The sequence below is a fragment of the Brachyhypopomus gauderio genome, chromosome 10, assembly GCF_052324685.1.
Source record: "Brachyhypopomus gauderio isolate BG-103 chromosome 10, BGAUD_0.2, whole genome shotgun sequence".
NCBI classification, from domain to species: Eukaryota; Metazoa; Chordata; class Actinopteri; order Gymnotiformes; family Hypopomidae; genus Brachyhypopomus; species Brachyhypopomus gauderio.
The window spans coordinates 7,792,644-7,815,179 of NC_135220.1; the positions used below are offsets into that span (position 1 = coordinate 7,792,644).

Sequence of the window (22,536 nt, forward strand, 5' to 3'; positions counted from 1 at the left end):
GGTCGATGGATCGAAACCATCCTCTGCTAAGTCAGCTTTAGTCCTAAAAAAGCATTCCTTTAGTCCAAAAATAGCACACCTTTCAATGTCAGAGGGGTGTGAGTCAAAAATTGATAGAAAGCCTCTAAAGACAGGGTGAATTCACTCTATAGCATTTCTTTCAATGTTTTAATTTAATGAAACTCTTCAAGGCACTTCATGCTTCACTCTAGCAAATCCCAATAGACACTCAAAATAACCTACAAATTCAAGCTTGTGTTGTAAAAAATTTAAGTCCCTTTCAAGAAAGTGAATGAAAATGGTGCTCGACAAGATGTTTAGAAGTAGACCTGGAAATTTCAAAACTTAAAAGCATGTTTGCCAAGCTGATATGTTCATATGCTTGTACAAAAGATCTGCCAATTCCCTTGAGCCATGAGGTTGATTTGCTGACAACAGATGGCGTGATGACAAGGGGTAATGTCGAGAGATGTGTTACATTGGCCTATCTTATCAAAGATCTCTTGCTGAATCTTCTCCAGGACCTCCAGACTTCTACATATTTGGCCAAAAGAGGTGATGCGGAACAACGTGTGGATTTTTCAAATGTCACTGGATGTCAAAGATTGGGTGAAAGGGAAACTGAAATCCAGAAAGATTGAAAATACAAAAGATCTGCTAAGTCCCCTGCTCAGTAGGTGAAAGGGAAACTGAAATTCATAATGATTGAAATGACAAAAGATCTGCTAATTCCCTTCAGCTATGGTCGTGTTTGCACAAAGCAGTACAGAAACAAAATTGAGTTGAAGCATTGTACTGACTTTTCATTTTTCTGTCTCTCAGGTGTCTGACTAGAACAGACTGTACTGAGAACAGAGCCCTCTGATATATTCCAGAAGTATAGGTTGCGTTCATCGTGGGTACTGGACATCCGCAAGCTTTAGCAAGAGCCCCAGTGGCCTAATGTATAAGGCACTGGCCTCCTAAGCCAGGGATTGTGGGTTCGAGTCCCATCTGGGGTGCTGGGAAAGCAGAGTGGCGCAGCGGAAGCGTGCTGGGCCCATAACCTAGAGGTCGATGGATCGAAACCATCCTCTGCTAAGTCAGCTTTAGTCCTAAAAAAGCATTCCTTTAGTCCAAAAATAGCACACCTTTCAATGTCAGAGGGGTGTGAGTCAAAAATTGATAGAAAGCCTCTAAAGACAGGGTGAATTCACTCTATAGCATTTCTTTCAATGTTTTAATTTAATGAAACTCTTCAAGGCACTTCATGCTTCACTCTAGCAAATCCCAATAGACACTCAAAATAACCTACAAATTCAAGCTTGTGTTGTAAAAAATTTAAGTCCCTTTCAAGAAAGTGAATGAAAATGGTGCTCGACAAGATGTTTAGAAGTAGACCTGGAAATTTCAAAACTTAAAAGCATGTTTGCCAAGCTGATATGTTCATATGCTTGTACAAAAGATCTGCCAATTCCCTTGAGCCATGAGGTTGATTTGCTGACAACAGATGGCGTGATGACAAGGGGTAATGTCGGGAGATGTGTTACACTGGCCTATCTTATCAAAGATCTCTTGCTAAATCTTCTCCAGGACCTCCAGACTTCTCCTACATATTTGGCCAAAAGAATGGACGCGGAACAACGTGTGGATTTTTCAAATGTCACTGGATATCAAAGATTGGGTGAAAGGGAAACTGAAATCCAGAAAGATTGAAAATACAAAAGATCTGCTAAGTCCCCTGCTCAGTGGGTGAAAGGGAAACTGAAATTCATAATGATTGAAATGACAAAAGATCTGCTAATTCCCTTCAGCTATGGTCGTGTTTGCACAAAGCAGTACAGAAACAAAATTGAGTTGAAGCATTGTACTGACTTTTCATTTTTCTGTCTCTCAGGTGTCTGACTAGAACAGACTGTACTGAGAACAGAGCCCTCTGATATATTCCAGAAGTATAGGTTGCGTTCATCGTGGGTACTGGACATCCGCAAGCTTTAGCAAGAGCCCCAGTGGCCTAATGGATAAGGCATTGGCCTCCTAAGCCAGGGATTGTGGGTTCGAGTCCCATCTGGGGTGCTGGGAAAGCAGAGTGGCGCAGCGGAAGCGTGCTGGGCCCATAACCCAGAGGTCGATGGATCGAAACCATCCTCTGCTAAGTCAGCTTTAGTCCTAAAAAAGCATTCCTTTAGTCCAAAAATAGCACACCTTTCAATGTCAGAGGGGTGTGAGTCAAAAATTGATAGAAAGCCTCTAAAGACAGGGTGAATTCACTCTATAGCATTTCTTTCAATGTTTTAATTTAATGAAACTCTTCAAGGCACTTCATGCTTCACTCTAGCAAATCCCAATAGACACTCAAAATAACCTACAAATTCAAGCTTGTGTTGTAAAAAATTTAAGTCCCTTTCAAGAAAGTGAATGAAAATGGTGCTCGACAAGATGTTTAGAAGTAGACCTGGAAATTTCAAAACTTAAAAGCATGTTTGCCAAGCTGATATGTTCATATGCTTGTACAAAAGATCTGCCAATTCCCTTGAGCCATGAGGTTGATTTGCTGACAACAGATGGCGTGATGACAAGGGGTAATGTCGAGAGATGTGTTACATTGGCCTATCTTATCAAAGATCTCTTGCTGAATCTTCTCCAGGACCTCCAGACTTCTACATATTTGGCCAAAAGAGGTGACGCGGAACAACGTGTGGATTTTTCAAATGTCACTGGATGTCAAAGATTGGGTGAAAGGGAAACTGAAATCCAGAAAGATTGAAAATACAAAAGATCTGCTAAGTCCCCTGCTCAGTGGGTGAAAGGGAAACTGAAATTCATAATGATTGAAATGACAAAAGATCTGCTAATTCCCTTCAGCTATGGTCGTGTTTGCACAAAGCAGTACAGAAACAAAATTGAGTTGAAGCATTGTACTGACTTTTCATTTTTCTGTCTCTCAGGTGTCTGACTAGAACAGACTGTACTGAGAACAGAGCCCTCTGATATATTCCAGAAGTATAGGTTGCGTTCATCGTGGGTACTGGACATCCGCAAGCTTTAGCAAGAGCCCCAGTGGCCTAATGGATAAGGCACTGGCCTCCTAAGCCAGGGATTGTGGGTTCGAGTCCCATCTGGGGTGCTGGGAAAGCAGAGTGGCGCAGCGGAAGCGTGCTGGGCCCATAACCCAGAGGTCGATGGATCGAAACCATCCTCTGCTAAGTCAGCTTTAGTCCTGAAAAAGCATTCCTTTAGTCCAAAAATAGCACACCTTTCAATGTCAGAGGGGTGTGAGTCAAAAATTGATAGAAAGCCTCTAAAGACAGGGTGAATTCACTCTATAGCATTTCTTTCAATGTTTTAATTTAATGAAACTCTTCAAGGCACTTCATGCTTCACTCTAGCAAATCCCAATAGACACTCAAAATAACCTACAAATTCAAGCTTGTGTTGTAAAAAATTTAAGTCCCTTTCAAGAAAGTGAATGAAAATGGTGCTCGACAAGATGTTTAGAAGTAGACCTGGAAATTTCAAAACTTAAAAGCATGTTTGCCAAGCTGATATGTTCATATGCTTGTACAAAAGATCTGCCAATTCCCTTGAGCCATGAGGTTGATTTGCTGACAACAGATGGCGTGATGACAAGGGGTAATGTCGAGAGATGTGTTACACTGGCCTATCTTATCAAAGATCTCTTGCTAAATCTTCTCCAGGACCTCCAGACTTCTCCTACATATTTGGCCAAAAGAATGGACGCGGAACAACGTGTGGATTTTTCAAATGTCACTGGATATCAAAGATTGGGTGAAAGGGAAACTGAAATCCAGAAAGATTGAAAATACAAAAGATCTGCTAAGTCCCCTGCTCAGTGGGTGAAAGGGAAACTGAAATTCATAATGATTGAAATGACAAAAGATCTGCTAATTCCCTTCAGCTATGGTCGTGTTTGCACAAAGCAGTACAGAAACAAAATTGAGTTGAAGCATTGTACTGACTTTTCATTTTTCTGTCTCTCAGGTGTCTGACTAGAACAGACTGTACTGAGAACAGAGCCCTCTGATATATTCCAGAAGTATAGGTTGCGTTCATCGTGGGTACTGGACATCCGCAAGCTTTAGCAAGAGCCCCAGTGGCCTAATGGATAAGGCACTGGCCTCCTAAGCCAGGGATTGTGGGTTCGAGTCCCATCTGAGGTGCTGGGAAAGCAGAGTGGCGCAGCGGAAGCGTGCTGGGCCCATAACCCAGAGGTCGATGGATCGAAACCATCCTCTGCTAAGTCAGCTTTAGTCCTAAAAAGCATTCCTTTAGTCCAAAAATAGCACACCTTTCAATGTCAGAGGGGTGTGAGTCAAAAATTGATAGAAAGCCTCTAAAGACAGGGTGAATTCACTCTATAGCATTTCTTTCAATGTTTTAATTTAATGAAACTCTTCAAGGCACTTCATGCTTCACTCTAGCAAATCCCAATAGACACTCAAAATAACCTACAAATTCAAGCTTGTGTTGTAAAAAATTTAAGTCCCTTTCAAGAAAGTGAATGAAAATGGTGCTCGACAAGATGTTTAGAAGTAGACCTGGAAATTTCAAAACTTAAAAGCATGTTTGCCAAGCTGATATGTTCATATGCTTGTACAAAAGATCTGCCAATTCCCTTGAGCCATGAGGTTGATTTGCTGACAACAGATGGCGTGATGACAAGGGGTAATGTCGAGAGATGTGTTACATTGGCCTATCTTATCAAAGATCTCTTGCTGAATCTTCTCCAGGACCTCCAGACTTCTACATATTTGGCCAAAAGAGGTGACGCGGAACAACGTGTGGATTTTTCAAATGTCACTGGATGTCAAAGATTGGGTGAAAGGGAAACTGAAATCCAGAAAGATTGAAAATACAAAAGATCTGCTAAGTCCCCTGCTCAGTGGGTGAAAGGGAAACTGAAATTCATAATGATTGAAATGACAAAAGATCTGCTAATTCCCTTCAGCTATGGTCGTGTTTGCACAAAGCAGTACAGAAACAAAATTGAGTTGAAGCATTGTACTGACTTTTCATTTTTCTGTCTCTCAGGTGTCTGACTAGAACAGACTGTACTGAGAACAGAGCCCTCTGATATATTCCAGAAGTATAGGTTGCGTTCATCGTGGGTACTGGACATCCGCAAGCTTTAGCAAGAGCCCCAGTGGCCTAATGGATAAGGCACTGGCCTCCTAAGCCAGGGATTGTGGGTTCGAGTCCCATCTGAGGTGCTGGGAAAGCAGAGTGGCGCAGCGGAAGCGTGCTGGGCCCATAACCCAGAGGTCGATGGATCGAAACCATCCTCTGCTAAGTCAGCTTTAGTCCTAAAAAGCATTCCTTTAGTCCAAAAATAGCACACCTTTCAATGTCAGAGGGGTGTGAGTCAAAAATTGATAGAAAGCCTCTAAAGACAGGGTGAATTCACTCTATAGCATTTCTTTCAATGTTTTAATTTAATGAAACTCTTCAAGGCACTTCATGCTTCACTCTAGCAAATCCCAATAGACACTCAAAATAACCTACAAATTCAAGCTTGTGTTGTAAAAAATGTAAGTCCCTTTCAAGAAAGTGAATGAAAATGGTGCTCGACAAGATGTTTAGAAGTAGACCTGGAAATTTCAAAACTTAAAAGCATGTTTGCCAAGCTGATATGTTCATATGCTTGTACAAAAGATCTGCCAATTCCCTTGAGCCATGAGGTTGATTTGCTGACAACAGATGGCGTGATGACAAGGGGTAATGTCGAGAGATGTGTTACATTGGCCTATCTTATCAAAGATCTCTTGCTGAATCTTCTCCAGGACCTCCAGACTTCTACATATTTGGCCAAAAGAGGTGACGCGGAACAACGTGTGGATTTTTCAAATGTCACTGGATGTCAAAGATTGGGTGAAAGGGAAACTGAAATCCAGAAAGATTGAAAATACAAAAGATCTGCTAAGTCCCCTGCTCAGTGGGTGAAAGGGAAACTGAAATTCATAATGATTGAAATGACAAAAGATCTGCTAATTCCCTTCAGCTATGGTCGTGTTTGCACAAAGCAGTACAGAAACAAAATTGAGTTGAAGCATTGTACTGACTTTTCATTTTTCTGTCTCTCAGGTGTCTGACTAGAACAGACTGTACTGAGAACAGAGCCCTCTGATATATTCCAGAAGTATAGGTTGCGTTCATCGTGGGTACTGGACATCCGCATGCTTTAGCAAGAGCCCCAGTGGCCTAATGGATAAGGCACTGGCCTCCTAAGCCAGGGATTGTGGGTTCGAGTCCCATCTGGGGTGCTGGGAAAGCAGAGTGGCGCAGCGGAAGCGTGCTGGGCCCATAACCCAGAGGTCGATGGATCGAAACCATCCTCTGCTAAGTCAGCTTTAGTCCTGAAAAAGCATTCCTTTAGTCCAAAAATAGCACACCTTTCAATGTCAGAGGGGTGTGAGTCAAAAATTGATAGAAAGCCTCTAAAGACAGGGTGAATTCACTCTATAGCATTTCTTTCAATGTTTTAATTTAATGAAACTCTTCAAGGCACTTCATGCTTCACTCTAGCAAATCCCAATAGACACTCAAAATAACCTACAAATTCAAGCTTGTGTTGTAAAAAATTTAAGTCCCTTTCAAGAAAGTGAATGAAAATGGTGCTCGACAAGATGTTTAGAAGTAGACCTGGAAATTTCAAAACTTAAAAGCATGTTTGCCAAGCTGATATGTTCATATGCTTGTACAAAAGATCTGCCAATTCCCTTGAGCCATGAGGTTGATTTGCTGACAACAGATGGCGTGATGACAAGGGGTAATGTCGAGAGATGTGTTACATTGGCCTATCTTATCAAAGATCTCTTGCTGAATCTTCTCCAGGACCTCCAGACTTCTACATATTTGGCCAAAAGAGGTGACGCGGAACAACGTGTGGATTTTTCAAATGTCACTGGATGTCAAAGATTGGGTGAAAGGGAAACTGAAATCCAGAAAGATTGAAAATACAAAAGATCTGCTAAGTCCCCTGCTCAGTGGGTGAAAGGGAAACTGAAATTCATAATGATTGAAATGACAAAAGATCTGCTAATTCCCTTCAGCTATGGTCGTGTTTGCACAAAGCAGTACAGAAACAAAATTGAGTTGAAGCATTGTACTGACTTTTCATTTTTCTGTCTCTCAGGTGTCTGACTAGAACAGACTGTACTGAGAACAGAGCCCTCTGATATATTCCAGAAGTATAGGTTGCGTTCATCGTGGGTACTGGACATCCGCAAGCTTTAGCAAGAGCCCCAGTGGCCTAATGGATAAGGCACTGGCCTCCTAAGCCAGGGATTGTGGGTTCGAGTCCCATCTGGGGTGCTGGGAAAGCAGAGTGGCGCAGCGGAAGCGTGCTGGGCCCATAACCCAGAGGTCGATGGATCGAAACCATCCTCTGCTAAGTCAGCTTTAGTCCTGAAAAAGCATTCCTTTAGTCCAAAAATAGCACACCTTTCAATGTCAGAGGGGTGTGAGTCAAAAATTGATAGAAAGCCTCTAAAGACAGGGTGAATTCACTCTATAGCATTTCTTTCAATGTTTTAATTTAATGAAACTCTTCAAGGCACTTCATGCTTCACTCTAGCAAATCCCAATAGACACTCAAAATAACCTACAAATTCAAGCTTGTGTTGTAAAAAATGTAAGTCCCTTTCAAGAAAGTGAATGAAAATGGTGCTCGACAAGATGTTTAGAAGTAGACCTGGAAATTTCAAAACTTAAAAGCATGTTTGCCAAGCTGATATGTTCATATGCTTGTACAAAAGATCTGCCAATTCCCTTGAGCCATGAGGTTGATTTGCTGACAACAGATGGCGTGATGACAAGGGGTAATGTCGAGAGATGTGTTACACTGGCCTATCTTATCAAAGATCTCTTGCTAAATCTTCTCCAGGACCTCCAGACTTCTCCTACATATTTGGCCAAAAGAATGGACGCGGAACAACGTGTGGATTTTTCAAATGTCACTGGATATCAAAGATTGGGTGAAAGGGAAACTGAAATCCAGAAAGATTGAAAATACAAAAGATCTGCTAAGTCCCCTGCTCAGTGGGTGAAAGGGAAACTGAAATTCATAATGATTGAAATGACAAAAGATCTGCTAATTCCCTTCAGCTATGGTCGTGTTTGCACAAAGCAGTACAGAAACAAAATTGAGTTGAAGCATTGTACTGACTTTTCATTTTTCTGTCTCTCAGGTGTCTGACTAGAACAGACTGTACTGAGAACAGAGCCCTCTGATATATTCCAGAAGTATAGGTTGCGTTCATCGTGGGTACTGGACATCCGCAAGCTTTAGCAAGAGCCCCAGTGGCCTAATGTATAAGGCACTGGCCTCCTAAGCCAGGGATTGTGGGTTCGAGTCCCATCTGGGGTGCTGGGAAAGCAGAGTGGCGCAGCGGAAGCGTGCTGGGCCCATAACCCAGAGGTCGATGGATCGAAACCATCCTCTGCTAAGTCAGCTTTAGTCCTAAAAAAGCATTCCTTTAGTCCAAAAATAGCACACCTTTCAATGTCAGAGGGGTGTGAGTCAAAAATTGATAGAAAGCCTCTAAAGACAGGGTGAATTCACTCTATAGCATTTCTTTCAATGTTTTAATTTAATGAAACTCTTCAAGGCACTTCATGCTTCACTCTAGCAAATCCCAATAGACACTCAAAATAACCTACAAATTCAAGCTTGTGTTGTAAAAAATTTAAGTCCCTTTCAAGAAAGTGAATGAAAATGGTGCTCGACAAGATGTTTAGAAGTAGACCTGGAAATTTCAAAACTTAAAAGCATGTTTGCCAAGCTGATATGTTCATATGCTTGTACAAAAGATCTGCCAATTCCCTTGAGCCATGATGTTGATTTGCTGACAACAGATGGCGTGATGACAAGGGGTAATGTCGAGAGATGTGTTACATTGGCCTATCTTATCAAAGATCTCTTGCTGAATCTTCTCCAGGACCTCCAGACTTCTACATATTTGGCCAAAAGAGGTGACGCGGAACAACGTGTGGATTTTTCAAATGTCACTGGATGTCAAAGATTGGGTGAAAGGGAAACTGAAATCCAGAAAGATTGAAAATACAAAAGATCTGCTAAGTCCCTTGCTCAGTGGGTGAAAGGGAAACTGAAATTCATAATGATTGAAATGACAAAAGATCTGCTAATTCCCTTCAGCTATGGTCGTGTTTGCACAAAGCAGTACAGAAACAAAATTGAGTTGAAGCATTGTACTGACTTTTCATTTTTCTGTCTCTCAGGTGTCTGACTAGAACAGACTGTACTGAGAACAGAGCCCTCTGATATATTCCAGAAGTATAGGTTGCGTTCATCGTGGGTACTGGACATCCGCAAGCTTTAGCAAGAGCCCCAGTGGCCTAATGTATAAGGCACTGGCCTCCTAAGCCAGGGATTGTGGGTTCGAGTCCCATCTGGGGTGCTGGGAAAGCAGAGTGGCGCAGCGGAAGCGTGCTGGGCCCATAACCCAGAGGTCGATGGATCGAAACCATCCTCTGCTAAGTCAGCTTTAGTCCTAAAAAAGCATTCCTTTAGTCCAAAAATAGCACACCTTTCAATGTCAGAGGGGTGTGAGTCAAAAATTGATAGAAAGCCTCTAAAGACAGGGTGAATTCACTCTATAGCTTTTCTTTCAATGTTTTAATTTAATGAAACTCTTCAAGGCACTTCATGCTTCACTCTAGCAAATCCCAATAGACACTCAAAATAACCTACAAATTCAAGCTTGTGTTGTAAAAAATGTAAGTCCCTTTCAAGAAAGTGAATGAAAATGGTGCTCGACAAGATGTTTAGAAGTAGACCTGGAAATTTCAAAACTTAAAAGCATGTTTGCCAAGCTGATATGTTCATATGCTTGTACAAAAGATCTGCCAATTCCCTTGAGCCATGAGGTTGATTTGCTGACAACAGATGGCGTGATGACAAGGGGTAATGTCGAGAGATGTGTTACATTGGCCTATCTTATCAAAGATCTCTTGCTGAATCTTCTCCAGGACCTCCAGACTTCTACATATTTGGCCAAAAGAGGTGATGCGGAACAACGTGTGGATTTTTCAAATGTCACTGGATGTCAAAGATTGGGTGAAAGGGAAACTGAAATCCAGAAAGATTGAAAATACAAAAGATCTGCTAAGTCCCCTGCTCAGTAGGTGAAAGGGAAACTGAAATTCATAATGATTGAAATGACAAAAGATCTGCTAATTCCCTTCAGCTATGGTCGTGTTTGCACAAAGCAGTACAGAAACAAAATTGAGTTGAAGCATTGTACTGACTTTTCATTTTTCTGTCTCTCAGGTGTCTGACTAGAACAGACTGTACTGAGAACAGAGCCCTCTGATATATTCCAGAAGTATAGGTTGCGTTCATCGTGGGTACTGGACATCCGCAAGCTTTAGCAAGAGCCCCAGTGGCCTAATGTATAAGGCACTGGCCTCCTAAGCCAGGGATTGTGGGTTCGAGTCCCATCTGGGGTGCTGGGAAAGCAGAGTGGCGCAGCGGAAGCGTGCTGGGCCCATAACCCAGAGGTCGATGGATCGAAACCATCCTCTGCTAAGTCAGCTTTAGTCCTAAAAAAGCATTCCTTTAGTCCAAAAATAGCACACCTTTCAATGTCAGAGGGGTGTGAGTCAAAAATTGATAGAAAGCCTCTAAAGACAGGGTGAATTCACTCTATAGCATTTCTTTCAATGTTTTAATTTAATGAAACTCTTCAAGGCACTTCATGCTTCACTCTAGCAAATCCCAATAGACACTCAAAATAACCTACAAATTCAAGCTTGTGTTGTAAAAAATTTAAGTCCCTTTCAAGAAAGTGAATGAAAATGGTGCTCGACAAGATGTTTAGAAGTAGACCTGGAAATTTCAAAACTTAAAAGCATGTTTGCCAAGCTGATATGTTCATATGCTTGTACAAAAGATCTGCCAATTCCCTTGAGCCATGAGGTTGATTTGCTGACAACAGATGGCGTGATGACAAGGGGTAATGTCGAGAGATGTGTTACATTGGCCTATCTTATCAAAGATCTCTTGCTGAATCTTCTCCAGGACCTCCAGACTTCTACATATTTGGCCAAAAGAGGTGATGCGGAACAACGTGTGGATTTTTCAAATGTCACTGGATGTCAAAGATTGGGTGAAAGGGAAACTGAAATCCAGAAAGATTGAAAATACAAAAGATCTGCTAAGTCCCCTGCTCAGTAGGTGAAAGGGAAACTGAAATTCATAATGATTGAAATGACAAAAGATCTGCTAATTCCCTTCAGCTATGGTCGTGTTTGCACAAAGCAGTACAGAAACAAAATTGAGTTGAAGCATTGTACTGACTTTTCATTTTTCTGTCTCTCAGGTGTCTGACTAGAACAGACTGTACTGAGAACAGAGCCCTCTGATATATTCCAGAAGTATAGGTTGCGTTCATCGTGGGTACTGGACATCCGCAAGCTTTAGCAAGAGCCCCAGTGGCCTAATGTATAAGGCACTGGCCTCCTAAGCCAGGGATTGTGGGTTCGAGTCCCATCTGGGGTGCTGGGAAAGCAGAGTGGCGCAGCGGAAGCGTGCTGGGCCCATAACCTAGAGGTCGATGGATCGAAACCATCCTCTGCTAAGTCAGCTTTAGTCCTAAAAAAGCATTCCTTTAGTCCAAAAATAGCACACCTTTCAATGTCAGAGGGGTGTGAGTCAAAAATTGATAGAAAGCCTCTAAAGACAGGGTGAATTCACTCTATAGCATTTCTTTCAATGTTTTAATTTAATGAAACTCTTCAAGGCACTTCATGCTTCACTCTAGCAAATCCCAATAGACACTCAAAATAACCTACAAATTCAAGCTTGTGTTGTAAAAAATTTAAGTCCCTTTCAAGAAAGTGAATGAAAATGGTGCTCGACAAGATGTTTAGAAGTAGACCTGGAAATTTCAAAACTTAAAAGCATGTTTGCCAAGCTGATATGTTCATATGCTTGTACAAAAGATCTGCCAATTCCCTTGAGCCATGAGGTTGATTTGCTGACAACAGATGGCGTGATGACAAGGGGTAATGTCGGGAGATGTGTTACACTGGCCTATCTTATCAAAGATCTCTTGCTAAATCTTCTCCAGGACCTCCAGACTTCTCCTACATATTTGGCCAAAAGAATGGACGCGGAACAACGTGTGGATTTTTCAAATGTCACTGGATATCAAAGATTGGGTGAAAGGGAAACTGAAATCCAGAAAGATTGAAAATACAAAAGATCTGCTAAGTCCCCTGCTCAGTGGGTGAAAGGGAAACTGAAATTCATAATGATTGAAATGACAAAAGATCTGCTAATTCCCTTCAGCTATGGTCGTGTTTGCACAAAGCAGTACAGAAACAAAATTGAGTTGAAGCATTGTACTGACTTTTCATTTTTCTGTCTCTCAGGTGTCTGACTAGAACAGACTGTACTGAGAACAGAGCCCTCTGATATATTCCAGAAGTATAGGTTGCGTTCATCGTGGGTACTGGACATCCGCAAGCTTTAGCAAGAGCCCCAGTGGCCTAATGGATAAGGCATTGGCCTCCTAAGCCAGGGATTGTGGGTTCGAGTCCCATCTGGGGTGCTGGGAAAGCAGAGTGGCGCAGCGGAAGCGTGCTGGGCCCATAACCCAGAGGTCGATGGATCGAAACCATCCTCTGCTAAGTCAGCTTTAGTCCTAAAAAAGCATTCCTTTAGTCCAAAAATAGCACACCTTTCAATGTCAGAGGGGTGTGAGTCAAAAATTGATAGAAAGCCTCTAAAGACAGGGTGAATTCACTCTATAGCATTTCTTTCAATGTTTTAATTTAATGAAACTCTTCAAGGCACTTCATGCTTCACTCTAGCAAATCCCAATAGACACTCAAAATAACCTACAAATTCAAGCTTGTGTTGTAAAAAATTTAAGTCCCTTTCAAGAAAGTGAATGAAAATGGTGCTCGACAAGATGTTTAGAAGTAGACCTGGAAATTTCAAAACTTAAAAGCATGTTTGCCAAGCTGATATGTTCATATGCTTGTACAAAAGATCTGCCAATTCCCTTGAGCCATGAGGTTGATTTGCTGACAACAGATGGCGTGATGACAAGGGGTAATGTCGAGAGATGTGTTACATTGGCCTATCTTATCAAAGATCTCTTGCTGAATCTTCTCCAGGACCTCCAGACTTCTACATATTTGGCCAAAAGAGGTGACGCGGAACAACGTGTGGATTTTTCAAATGTCACTGGATGTCAAAGATTGGGTGAAAGGGAAACTGAAATCCAGAAAGATTGAAAATACAAAAGATCTGCTAAGTCCCCTGCTCAGTGGGTGAAAGGGAAACTGAAATTCATAATGATTGAAATGACAAAAGATCTGCTAATTCCCTTCAGCTATGGTCGTGTTTGCACAAAGCAGTACAGAAACAAAATTGAGTTGAAGCATTGTACTGACTTTTCATTTTTCTGTCTCTCAGGTGTCTGACTAGAACAGACTGTACTGAGAACAGAGCCCTCTGATATATTCCAGAAGTATAGGTTGCGTTCATCGTGGGTACTGGACATCCGCAAGCTTTAGCAAGAGCCCCAGTGGCCTAATGGATAAGGCACTGGCCTCCTAAGCCAGGGATTGTGGGTTCGAGTCCCATCTGGGGTGCTGGGAAAGCAGAGTGGCGCAGCGGAAGCGTGCTGGGCCCATAACCCAGAGGTCGATGGATCGAAACCATCCTCTGCTAAGTCAGCTTTAGTCCTGAAAAAGCATTCCTTTAGTCCAAAAATAGCACACCTTTCAATGTCAGAGGGGTGTGAGTCAAAAATTGATAGAAAGCCTCTAAAGACAGGGTGAATTCACTCTATAGCATTTCTTTCAATGTTTTAATTTAATGAAACTCTTCAAGGCACTTCATGCTTCACTCTAGCAAATCCCAATAGACACTCAAAATAACCTACAAATTCAAGCTTGTGTTGTAAAAAATGTAAGTCCCTTTCAAGAAAGTGAATGAAAATGGTGCTCGACAAGATGTTTAGAAGTAGACCTGGAAATTTCAAAACTTAAAAGCATGTTTGCCAAGCTGATATGTTCATATGCTTGTACAAAAGATCTGCCAATTCCCTTGAGCCATGAGGTTGATTTGCTGACAACAGATGGCGTGATGACAAGGGGTAATGTCGAGAGATGTGTTACATTGGCCTATCTTATCAAAGATCTCTTGCTGAATCTTCTCCAGGACCTCCAGACTTCTCCTACATATTTGGCCAAAAGAATGGACGCGGAACAACGTGTGGATTTTTCAAATGTCACTGGATATCAAAGATTGGGTGAAAGGGAAACTGAAATCCAGAAAGATTGAAAATACAAAAGATCTGCTAAGTCCCCTGCTCAGTGGGTGAAAGGGAAACTGAAATTCATAATGATTGAAATGACAAAAGATCTGCTAATTCCCTTCAGCTATGGTCGTGTTTGCACAAAGCAGTACAGAAACAAAATTGAGTTGAAGCATTGTACTGACTTTTCATTTTTCTGTCTCTCAGGTGTCTGACTAGAACAGACTGTACTGAGAACAGAGCCCTCTGATATATTCCAGAAGTATAGGTTGCGTTCATCGTGGGTACTGGACATCCGCAAGCTTTAGCAAGAGCCCCAGTGGCCTAATGGATAAGGCACTGGCCTCCTAAGCCAGGGATTGTGGGTTCGAGTCCCATCTGAGGTGCTGGGAAAGCAGAGTGGCGCAGCGGAAGCGTGCTGGGCCCATAACCCAGAGGTCGATGGATCGAAACCATCCTCTGCTAAGTCAGCTTTAGTCCTAAAAAAGCATTCCTTTAGTCCAAAAATAGCACACCTTTCAATGTCAGAGGGGTGTGAGTCAAAAATTGATAGAAAGCCTCTAAAGACAGGGTGAATTCACTCTATAGCATTTCTTTCAATGTTTTAATTTAATGAAACTCTTCAAGGCACTTCATGCTTCACTCTAGCAAATCCCAATAGACACTCAAAATAACCTACAAATTCAAGCTTGTGTTGTAAAAAATGTAAGTCCCTTTCAAGAAAGTGAATGAAAATGGTGCTCGACAAGATGTTTAGAAGTAGACCTGGAAATTTCAAAACTTAAAAGCATGTTTGCCAAGCTGATATGTTCATATGCTTGTACAAAAGATCTGCCAATTCCCTTGAGCCATGAGGTTGATTTGCTGACAACAGATGGCGTGATGACAAGGGGTAATGTCGAGAGATGTGTTACATTGGCCTATCTTATCAAAGATCTCTTGCTGAATCTTCTCCAGGACCTCCAGACTTCTACATATTTGGCCAAAAGAGGTGACGCGGAACAACGTGTGGATTTTTCAAATGTCACTGGATGTCAAAGATTGGGTGAAAGGGAAACTGAAATCCAGAAAGATTGAAAATACAAAAGATCTGCTAAGTCCCCTGCTCAGTGGGTGAAAGGGAAACTGAAATTCATAATGATTGAAATGACAAAAGATCTGCTAATTCCCTTCAGCTATGGTCGTGTTTGCACAAAGCAGTACAGAAACAAAATTGAGTTGAAGCATTGTACTGACTTTTCATTTTTCTGTCTCTCAGGTGTCTGACTAGAACAGACTGTACTGAGAACAGAGCCCTCTGATATATTCCAGAAGTATAGGTTGCGTTCATCGTGAGTACTGGACATCCGCAAGCTTTAGCAAGAGCCCCAGTGGCCTAATGGATAAGGCACTGGCCTCCTAAGCCAGGGATTGTGGGTTCGAGTCCCATCTGGGGTGCTGGGAAAGCAGAGTGGCGCAGCGGAAGCGTGCTGGGCCCATAACCCAGAGGTCGATGGATCGAAACCATCCTCTGCTAAGTCAGCTTTAGTCCTGAAAAAGCATTCCTTTAGTCCAAAAATAGCACACCTTTCAATGTCAGAGGGGTGTGAGTCAAAAATTGATAGAAAGCCTCTAAAGACAGGGTGAATTCACTCTATAGCATTTCTTTCAATGTTTTAATTTAATGAAACTCTTCAAGGCACTTCATGCTTCACTCTAGCAAATCCCAATAGACACTCAAAATAACCTACAAATTCAAGCTTGTGTTGTAAAAAATGTAAGTCCCTTTCAAGAAAGTGAATGAAAATGGTGCTCGACAAGATGTTTAGAAGTAGACCTGGAAATTTCAAAACTTAAAAGCATGTTTGCCAAGCTGATATGTTCATATGCTTGTACAAAAGATCTGCCAATTCCCTTGAGCCATGAGGTTGATTTGCTGACAACAGATGGCGTGATGACAAGGGGTAATGTCGAGAGATGTGTTACATTGGCCTATCTTATCAAAGATCTCTTGCTGAATCTTCTCCAGGACCTCCAGACTTCTCCTACATATTTGGCCAAAAGAATGGACGCGGAACAACGTGTGGATTTTTCAAATGTCACTGGATATCAAAGATTGGGTGAAAGGGAAACTGAAATCCAGAAAGATTGAAAATACAAAAGATCTGCTAAGTCCCCTGCTCAGTGGGTGAAAGGGAAACTGAAATTCATAATGATTGAAATGACAAAAGATCTGCTAATTCCCTTCAGCTATGGTCGTGTTTGCACAAAGCAGTACAGAAACAAAATTGAGTTGAAGCATTGTACTGACTTTTCATTTTTCTGTCTCTCAGGTGTCTGACTAGAACAGACTGTACTGAGAACAGAGCCCTCTGATATATTCCAGAAGTATAGGTTGCGTTCATCGTGGGTACTGGACATCCGCAAGCTTTAGCAAGAGCCCCAGTGGCCTAATGGATAAGGCACTGGCCTCCTAAGCCAGGGATTGTGGGTTCGAGTCCCATCTGAGGTGCTGGGAAAGCAGAGTGGCGCAGCGGAAGCGTGCTGGGCCCATAACCCAGAGGTCGATGGATCGAAACCATCCTCTGCTAAGTCAGCTTTAGTCCTAAAAAAGCATTCCTTTAGTCCAAAAATAGCACACCTTTCAATGTCAGAGGGGTGTGAGTCAAAAATTGATAGAAAGCCTCTAAAGACAGGGTGAATTCACTCTATAGCATTTCTTTCAATGTTTTAATTTAATGAAACTCTTCAAGGCACTTCATGCTTCACTCTAGCAAATCCCAATAGACACTCAAAATAACCTACAAATTCAAGCTTGTGTTGTAAAAAATGTAAGTCCCTTTCAAGAAAGTGAATGAAAATGGTGCTCGACAAGATGTTTAGAAGTAGACCTGGAAATTTCAAAACTTAAAAGCATGTTTGCCAAGCTGATATGTTCATATGCTTGTACAAAAGATCTGCCAATTCCCTTGAGCCATGAGGTTGATTTGCTGACAACAGATGGCGTGATGACAAGGGGTAATGTCGAGAGATGTGTTACATTGGCCTATCTTATCAAAGATCTCTTGCTGAATCTTCTCCAGGACCTCCAGACTTCTACATATTTGGCCAAAAGAGGTGACGCGGAACAACGTGTGGATTTTTCAAATGTCACTGGATGTCAAAGATTGGGTGAAAGGGAAACTGAAATCCAGAAAGATTGAAAATACAAAAGATCTGCTAAGTCCCCTGCTCAGTGGGTGAAAGGGAAACTGAAATTCATAATGATTGAAATGACAAAAGATCTGCTAATTCCCTTCAGCTATGGTCGTGTTTGCACAAAGCAGTACAGAAACAAAATTGAGTTGAAGCATTGTACTGACTTTTCATTTTTCTGTCTCTCAGGTGTCTGACTAGAACAGACTGTACTGAGAACAGAGCCCTCTGATATATTCCAGAAGTATAGGTTGCGTTCATCGTGGGTACTGGACATCCGCATGCTTTAGCAAGAGCCCCAGTGGCCTAATGGATAAGGCACTGGCCTCCTAAGCCAGGGATTGTGGGTTCGAGTCCCATCTGGGGTGCTGGGAAAGCAGAGTGGCGCAGCGGAAGCGTGCTGGGCCCATAACCCAGAGGTCGATGGATCGAAACCATCCTCTGCTAAGTCAGCTTTAGTCCTGAAAAAGCATTCCTTTAGTCCAAAAATAGCACACCTTTCAATGTCAGAGGGGTGTGAGTCAAAAATTGATAGAAAGCCTCTAAAGACAGGGTGAATTCACTCTATAGCATTTCTTTCAATGTTTTAATTTAATGAAACTCTTCAAGGCACTTCATGCTTCACTCTAGCAAATCCCAATAGACACTCAAAATAACCTACAAATTCAAGCTTGTGTTGTAAAAAATTTAAGTCCCTTTCAAGAAAGTGAATGAAAATGGTGCTCGACAAGATGTTTAGAAGTAGACCTGGAAATTTCAAAACTTAAAAGCATGTTTGCCAAGCTGATATGTTCATATGCTTGTACAAAAGATCTGCCAATTCCCTTGAGCCATGAGGTTGATTTGCTGACAACAGATGGCGTGATGACAAGGGGTAATGTCGAGAGATGTGTTACATTGGCCTATCTTATCAAAGATCTCTTGCTGAATCTTCTCCAGGACCTCCAGACTTCTACATATTTGGCCAAAAGAGGTGACGCGGAACAACGTGTGGATTTTTCAAATGTCACTGGATGTCAAAGATTGGGTGAAAGGGAAACTGAAATCCAGAAAGATTGAAAATACAAAAGATCTGCTAAGTCCCCTGCTCAGTGGGTGAAAGGGAAACTGAAATTCATAATGATTGAAATGACAAAAGATCTGCTAATTCCCTTCAGCTATGGTCGTGTTTGCACAAAGCAGTACAGAAACAAAATTGAGTTGAAGCATTGTACTGACTTTTCATTTTTCTGTCTCTCAGGTGTCTGACTAGAACAGACTGTACTGAGAACAGAGCCCTCTGATATATTCCAGAAGTATAGGTTGCGTTCATCGTGGGTACTGGACATCCGCAAGCTTTAGCAAGAGCCCCAGTGGCCTAATGGATAAGGCACTGGCCTCCTAAGCCAGGGATTGTGGGTTCGAGTCCCATCTGGGGTGCTGGGAAAGCAGAGTGGCGCAGCGGAAGCGTGCTGGGCCCATAACCCAGAGGTCGATGGATCGAAACCATCCTCTGCTAAGTCAGCTTTAGTCCTGAAAAAGCATTCCTTTAGTCCAAAAATAGCACACCTTTCAATGTCAGAGGGGTGTGAGTCAAAAATTGATAGAAAGCCTCTAAAGACAGGGTGAATTCACTCTATAGCATTTCTTTCAATGTTTTAATTTAATGAAACTCTTCAAGGCACTTCATGCTTCACTCTAGCAAATCCCAATAGACACTCAAAATAACCTACAAATTCAAGCTTGTGTTGTAAAAAATGTAAGTCCCTTTCAAGAAAGTGAATGAAAATGGTGCTCGACAAGATGTTTAGAAGTAGACCTGGAAATTTCAAAACTTAAAAGCATGTTTGCCAAGCTGATATGTTCATATGCTTGTACAAAAGATCTGCCAATTCCCTTGAGCCATGAGGTTGATTTGCTGACAACAGATGGCGTGATGACAAGGGGTAATGTCGAGAGATGTGTTACACTGGCCTATCTTATCAAAGATCTCTTGCTAAATCTTCTCCAGGACCTCCAGACTTCTCCTACATATTTGGCCAAAAGAATGGACGCGGAACAACGTGTGGATTTTTCAAATGTCACTGGATATCAAAGATTGGGTGAAAGGGAAACTGAAATCCAGAAAGATTGAAAATACAAAAGATCTGCTAAGTCCCCTGCTCAGTGGGTGAAAGGGAAACTGAAATTCATAATGATTGAAATGACAAAAGATCTGCTAATTCCCTTCAGCTATGGTCGTGTTTGCACAAAGCAGTACAGAAACAAAATTGAGTTGAAGCATTGTACTGACTTTTCATTTTTCTGTCTCTCAGGTGTCTGACTAGAACAGACTGTACTGAGAACAGAGCCCTCTGATATATTCCAGAAGTATAGGTTGCGTTCATCGTGGGTACTGGACATCCGCAAGCTTTAGCAAGAGCCCCAGTGGCCTAATGTATAAGGCACTGGCCTCCTAAGCCAGGGATTGTGGGTTCGAGTCCCATCTGGGGTGCTGGGAAAGCAGAGTGGCGCAGCGGAAGCGTGCTGGGCCCATAACCCAGAGGTCGATGGATCGAAACCATCCTCTGCTAAGTCAGCTTTAGTCCTAAAAAAGCATTCCTTTAGTCCAAAAATAGCACACCTTTCAATGTCAGAGGGGTGTGAGTCAAAAATTGATAGAAAGCCTCTAAAGACAGGGTGAATTCACTCTATAGCATTTCTTTCAATGTTTTAATTTAATGAAACTCTTCAAGGCACTTCATGCTTCACTCTAGCAAATCCCAATAGACACTCAAAATAACCTACAAATTCAAGCTTGTGTTGTAAAAAATTTAAGTCCCTTTCAAGAAAGTGAATGAAAATGGTGCTCGACAAGATGTTTAGAAGTAGACCTGGAAATTTCAAAACTTAAAAGCATGTTTGCCAAGCTGATATGTTCATATGCTTGTACAAAAGATCTGCCAATTCCCTTGAGCCATGATGTTGATTTGCTGACAACAGATGGCGTGATGACAAGGGGTAATGTCGAGAGATGTGTTACATTGGCCTATCTTATCAAAGATCTCTTGCTGAATCTTCTCCAGGACCTCCAGACTTCTACATATTTGGCCAAAAGAGGTGACGCGGAACAACGTGTGGATTTTTCAAATGTCACTGGATGTCAAAGATTGGGTGAAAGGGAAACTGAAATCCAGAAAGATTGAAAATACAAAAGATCTGCTAAGTCCCCTGCTCAGTGGGTGAAAGGGAAACTGAAATTCATAATGATTGAAATGACAAAAGATCTGCTAATTCCCTTCAGCTATGGTCGTGTTTGCACAAAGCAGTACAGAAACAAAATTGAGTTGAAGCATTGTACTGACTTTTCATTTTTCTGTCTCTCAGGTGTCTGACTAGAACAGACTGTACTGAGAACAGAGCCCTCTGATATATTCCAGAAGTATAGGTTGCGTTCATCGTGGGTACTGGACATCCGCAAGCTTTAGCAAGAGCCCCAGTGGCCTAATGTATAAGGCACTGGCCTCCTAAGCCAGGGATTGTGGGTTCGAGTCCCATCTGGGGTGCTGGGAAAGCAGAGTGGCGCAGCGGAAGCGTGCTGGGCCCATAACCCAGAGGTCGATGGATCGAAACCATCCTCTGCTAAGTCAGCTTTAGTCCTAAAAAAGCATTCCTTTAGTCCAAAAATAGCACACCTTTCAATGTCAGAGGGGTGTGAGTCAAAAATTGATAGAAAGCCTCTAAAGACAGGGTGAATTCACTCTATAGCATTTCTTTCAATGTTTTAATTTAATGAAACTCTTCAAGGCACTTCATGCTTCACTCTAGCAAATCCCAATAGACACTCAAAATAACCTACAAATTCAAGCTTGTGTTGTAAAAAATGTAAGTCCCTTTCAAGAAAGTGAATGAAAATGGTGCTCGACAAGATGTTTAGAAGTAGACCTGGAAATTTCAAAACTTAAAAGCATGTTTGCCAAGCTGATATGTTCATATGCTTGTACAAAAGATCTGCCAATTCCCTTGAGCCATGAGGTTTATTTGCTGACAACAGATGGCGTGATGACAAGGGGTAATGTCGAGAGATGTGTTACATTGGCCTATCTTATCAAAGATCTCTTGCTGAATCTTCTCCAGGACCTCCAGACTTCTACATATTTGGCCAAAAGAGGTGATGCGGAACAACGTGTGGATTTTTCAAATGTCACTGGATGTCAAAGATTGGGTGAAAGGGAAACTGAAATCCAGAAAGATTGAAAATACAAAAGATCTGCTAAGTCCCCTGCTCAGTAGGTGAAAGGGAAACTGAAATTCATAATGATTGAAATGACAAAAGATCTGCTAATTCCCTTCAGCTATGGTCGTGTTTGCACAAAGCAGTACAGAAACAAAATTGAGTTGAAGCATTGTACTGACTTTTCATTTTTCTGTCTCTCAGGTGTCTGACTAGAACAGACTGTACTGAGAACAGAGCCCTCTGATATATTCCAGAAGTATAGGTTGCGTTCATCGTGGGTACTGGACATCCGCAAGCTTTAGCAAGAGCCCCAGTGGCCTAATGTATAAGGCACTGGCCTCCTAAGCCAGGGATTGTGGGTTCGAGTCCCATCTGGGGTGCTGGGAAAGCAGAGTGGCGCAGCGGAAGCGTGCTGGGCCCATAACCCAGAGGTCGATGGATCGAAACCATCCTCTGCTAAGTCAGCTTTAGTCCTAAAAAAGCATTCCTTTAGTCCAAAAATAGCACACCTTTCAATGTCAGAGGGGTGTGAGTCAAAAATTGATAGAAAGCCTCTAAAGACAGGGTGAATTCACTCTATAGCATTTCTTTCAATGTTTTAATTTAATGAAACTCTTCAAGGCACTTCATGCTTCACTCTAGCAAATCCCAATAGACACTCAAAATAACCTACAAATTCAAGCTTGTGTTGTAAAAAATTTAAGTCCCTTTCAAGAAAGTGAATGAAAATGGTGCTCGACAAGATGTTTAGAAGTAGACCTGGAAATTTCAAAACTTAAAAGCATGTTTGCCAAGCTGATATGTTCATATGCTTGTACAAAAGATCTGCCAATTCCCTTGAGCCATGAGGTTGATTTGCTGACAACAGATGGCGTG

At 41.9% G+C, this 22,536-nt stretch overlaps 13 non-coding genes across 13 annotated transcripts; all 13 read left to right on the forward strand.

Annotated features, from left to right (window-relative positions):
- The first annotated feature begins 1,982 nt into the window (after nucleotides 1–1,982).
- trnar-ccu (transfer RNA arginine (anticodon CCU)) lies at nucleotides 1,983–2,055 on the forward strand. The gene has a single exon. It is a non-coding gene; the product is annotated as a tRNA-Arg (tRNA).
- Nucleotides 2,056–3,033: 978 nt separating this feature from the next.
- On the forward strand, nucleotides 3,034–3,106 carry trnar-ccu (transfer RNA arginine (anticodon CCU)). The gene has a single exon. It is a non-coding gene; the product is annotated as a tRNA-Arg (tRNA).
- Nucleotides 3,107–4,087: 981 nt separating this feature from the next.
- trnar-ccu (transfer RNA arginine (anticodon CCU)) lies at nucleotides 4,088–4,160 on the forward strand. The gene has a single exon. It is a non-coding gene; the product is annotated as a tRNA-Arg (tRNA).
- A 977-nt stretch (nucleotides 4,161–5,137) lies between these two features.
- trnar-ccu (transfer RNA arginine (anticodon CCU)) lies at nucleotides 5,138–5,210 on the forward strand. The gene has a single exon. It is a non-coding gene; the product is annotated as a tRNA-Arg (tRNA).
- A 977-nt stretch (nucleotides 5,211–6,187) lies between these two features.
- On the forward strand, nucleotides 6,188–6,260 carry trnar-ccu (transfer RNA arginine (anticodon CCU)). Its single transcript has one exon. It is a non-coding gene; the product is annotated as a tRNA-Arg (tRNA).
- A 978-nt stretch (nucleotides 6,261–7,238) lies between these two features.
- Nucleotides 7,239–7,311, forward strand: trnar-ccu (transfer RNA arginine (anticodon CCU)). The gene has a single exon. It is a non-coding gene; the product is annotated as a tRNA-Arg (tRNA).
- Nucleotides 7,312–12,499: 5,188 nt separating this feature from the next.
- On the forward strand, nucleotides 12,500–12,572 carry trnar-ccu (transfer RNA arginine (anticodon CCU)). The gene has a single exon. It is a non-coding gene; the product is annotated as a tRNA-Arg (tRNA).
- A 978-nt stretch (nucleotides 12,573–13,550) lies between these two features.
- On the forward strand, nucleotides 13,551–13,623 carry trnar-ccu (transfer RNA arginine (anticodon CCU)). The gene has a single exon. It is a non-coding gene; the product is annotated as a tRNA-Arg (tRNA).
- A 981-nt stretch (nucleotides 13,624–14,604) lies between these two features.
- Nucleotides 14,605–14,677, forward strand: trnar-ccu (transfer RNA arginine (anticodon CCU)). Its single transcript has one exon. It is a non-coding gene; the product is annotated as a tRNA-Arg (tRNA).
- A 978-nt stretch (nucleotides 14,678–15,655) lies between these two features.
- trnar-ccu (transfer RNA arginine (anticodon CCU)) lies at nucleotides 15,656–15,728 on the forward strand. Its single transcript has one exon. It is a non-coding gene; the product is annotated as a tRNA-Arg (tRNA).
- Nucleotides 15,729–16,709: 981 nt separating this feature from the next.
- Nucleotides 16,710–16,782, forward strand: trnar-ccu (transfer RNA arginine (anticodon CCU)). Its single transcript has one exon. It is a non-coding gene; the product is annotated as a tRNA-Arg (tRNA).
- A 978-nt stretch (nucleotides 16,783–17,760) lies between these two features.
- On the forward strand, nucleotides 17,761–17,833 carry trnar-ccu (transfer RNA arginine (anticodon CCU)). Its single transcript has one exon. It is a non-coding gene; the product is annotated as a tRNA-Arg (tRNA).
- A 978-nt stretch (nucleotides 17,834–18,811) lies between these two features.
- trnar-ccu (transfer RNA arginine (anticodon CCU)) lies at nucleotides 18,812–18,884 on the forward strand. Its single transcript has one exon. It is a non-coding gene; the product is annotated as a tRNA-Arg (tRNA).
- Nucleotides 18,885–22,536: the final 3,652 nt, after the last annotated feature.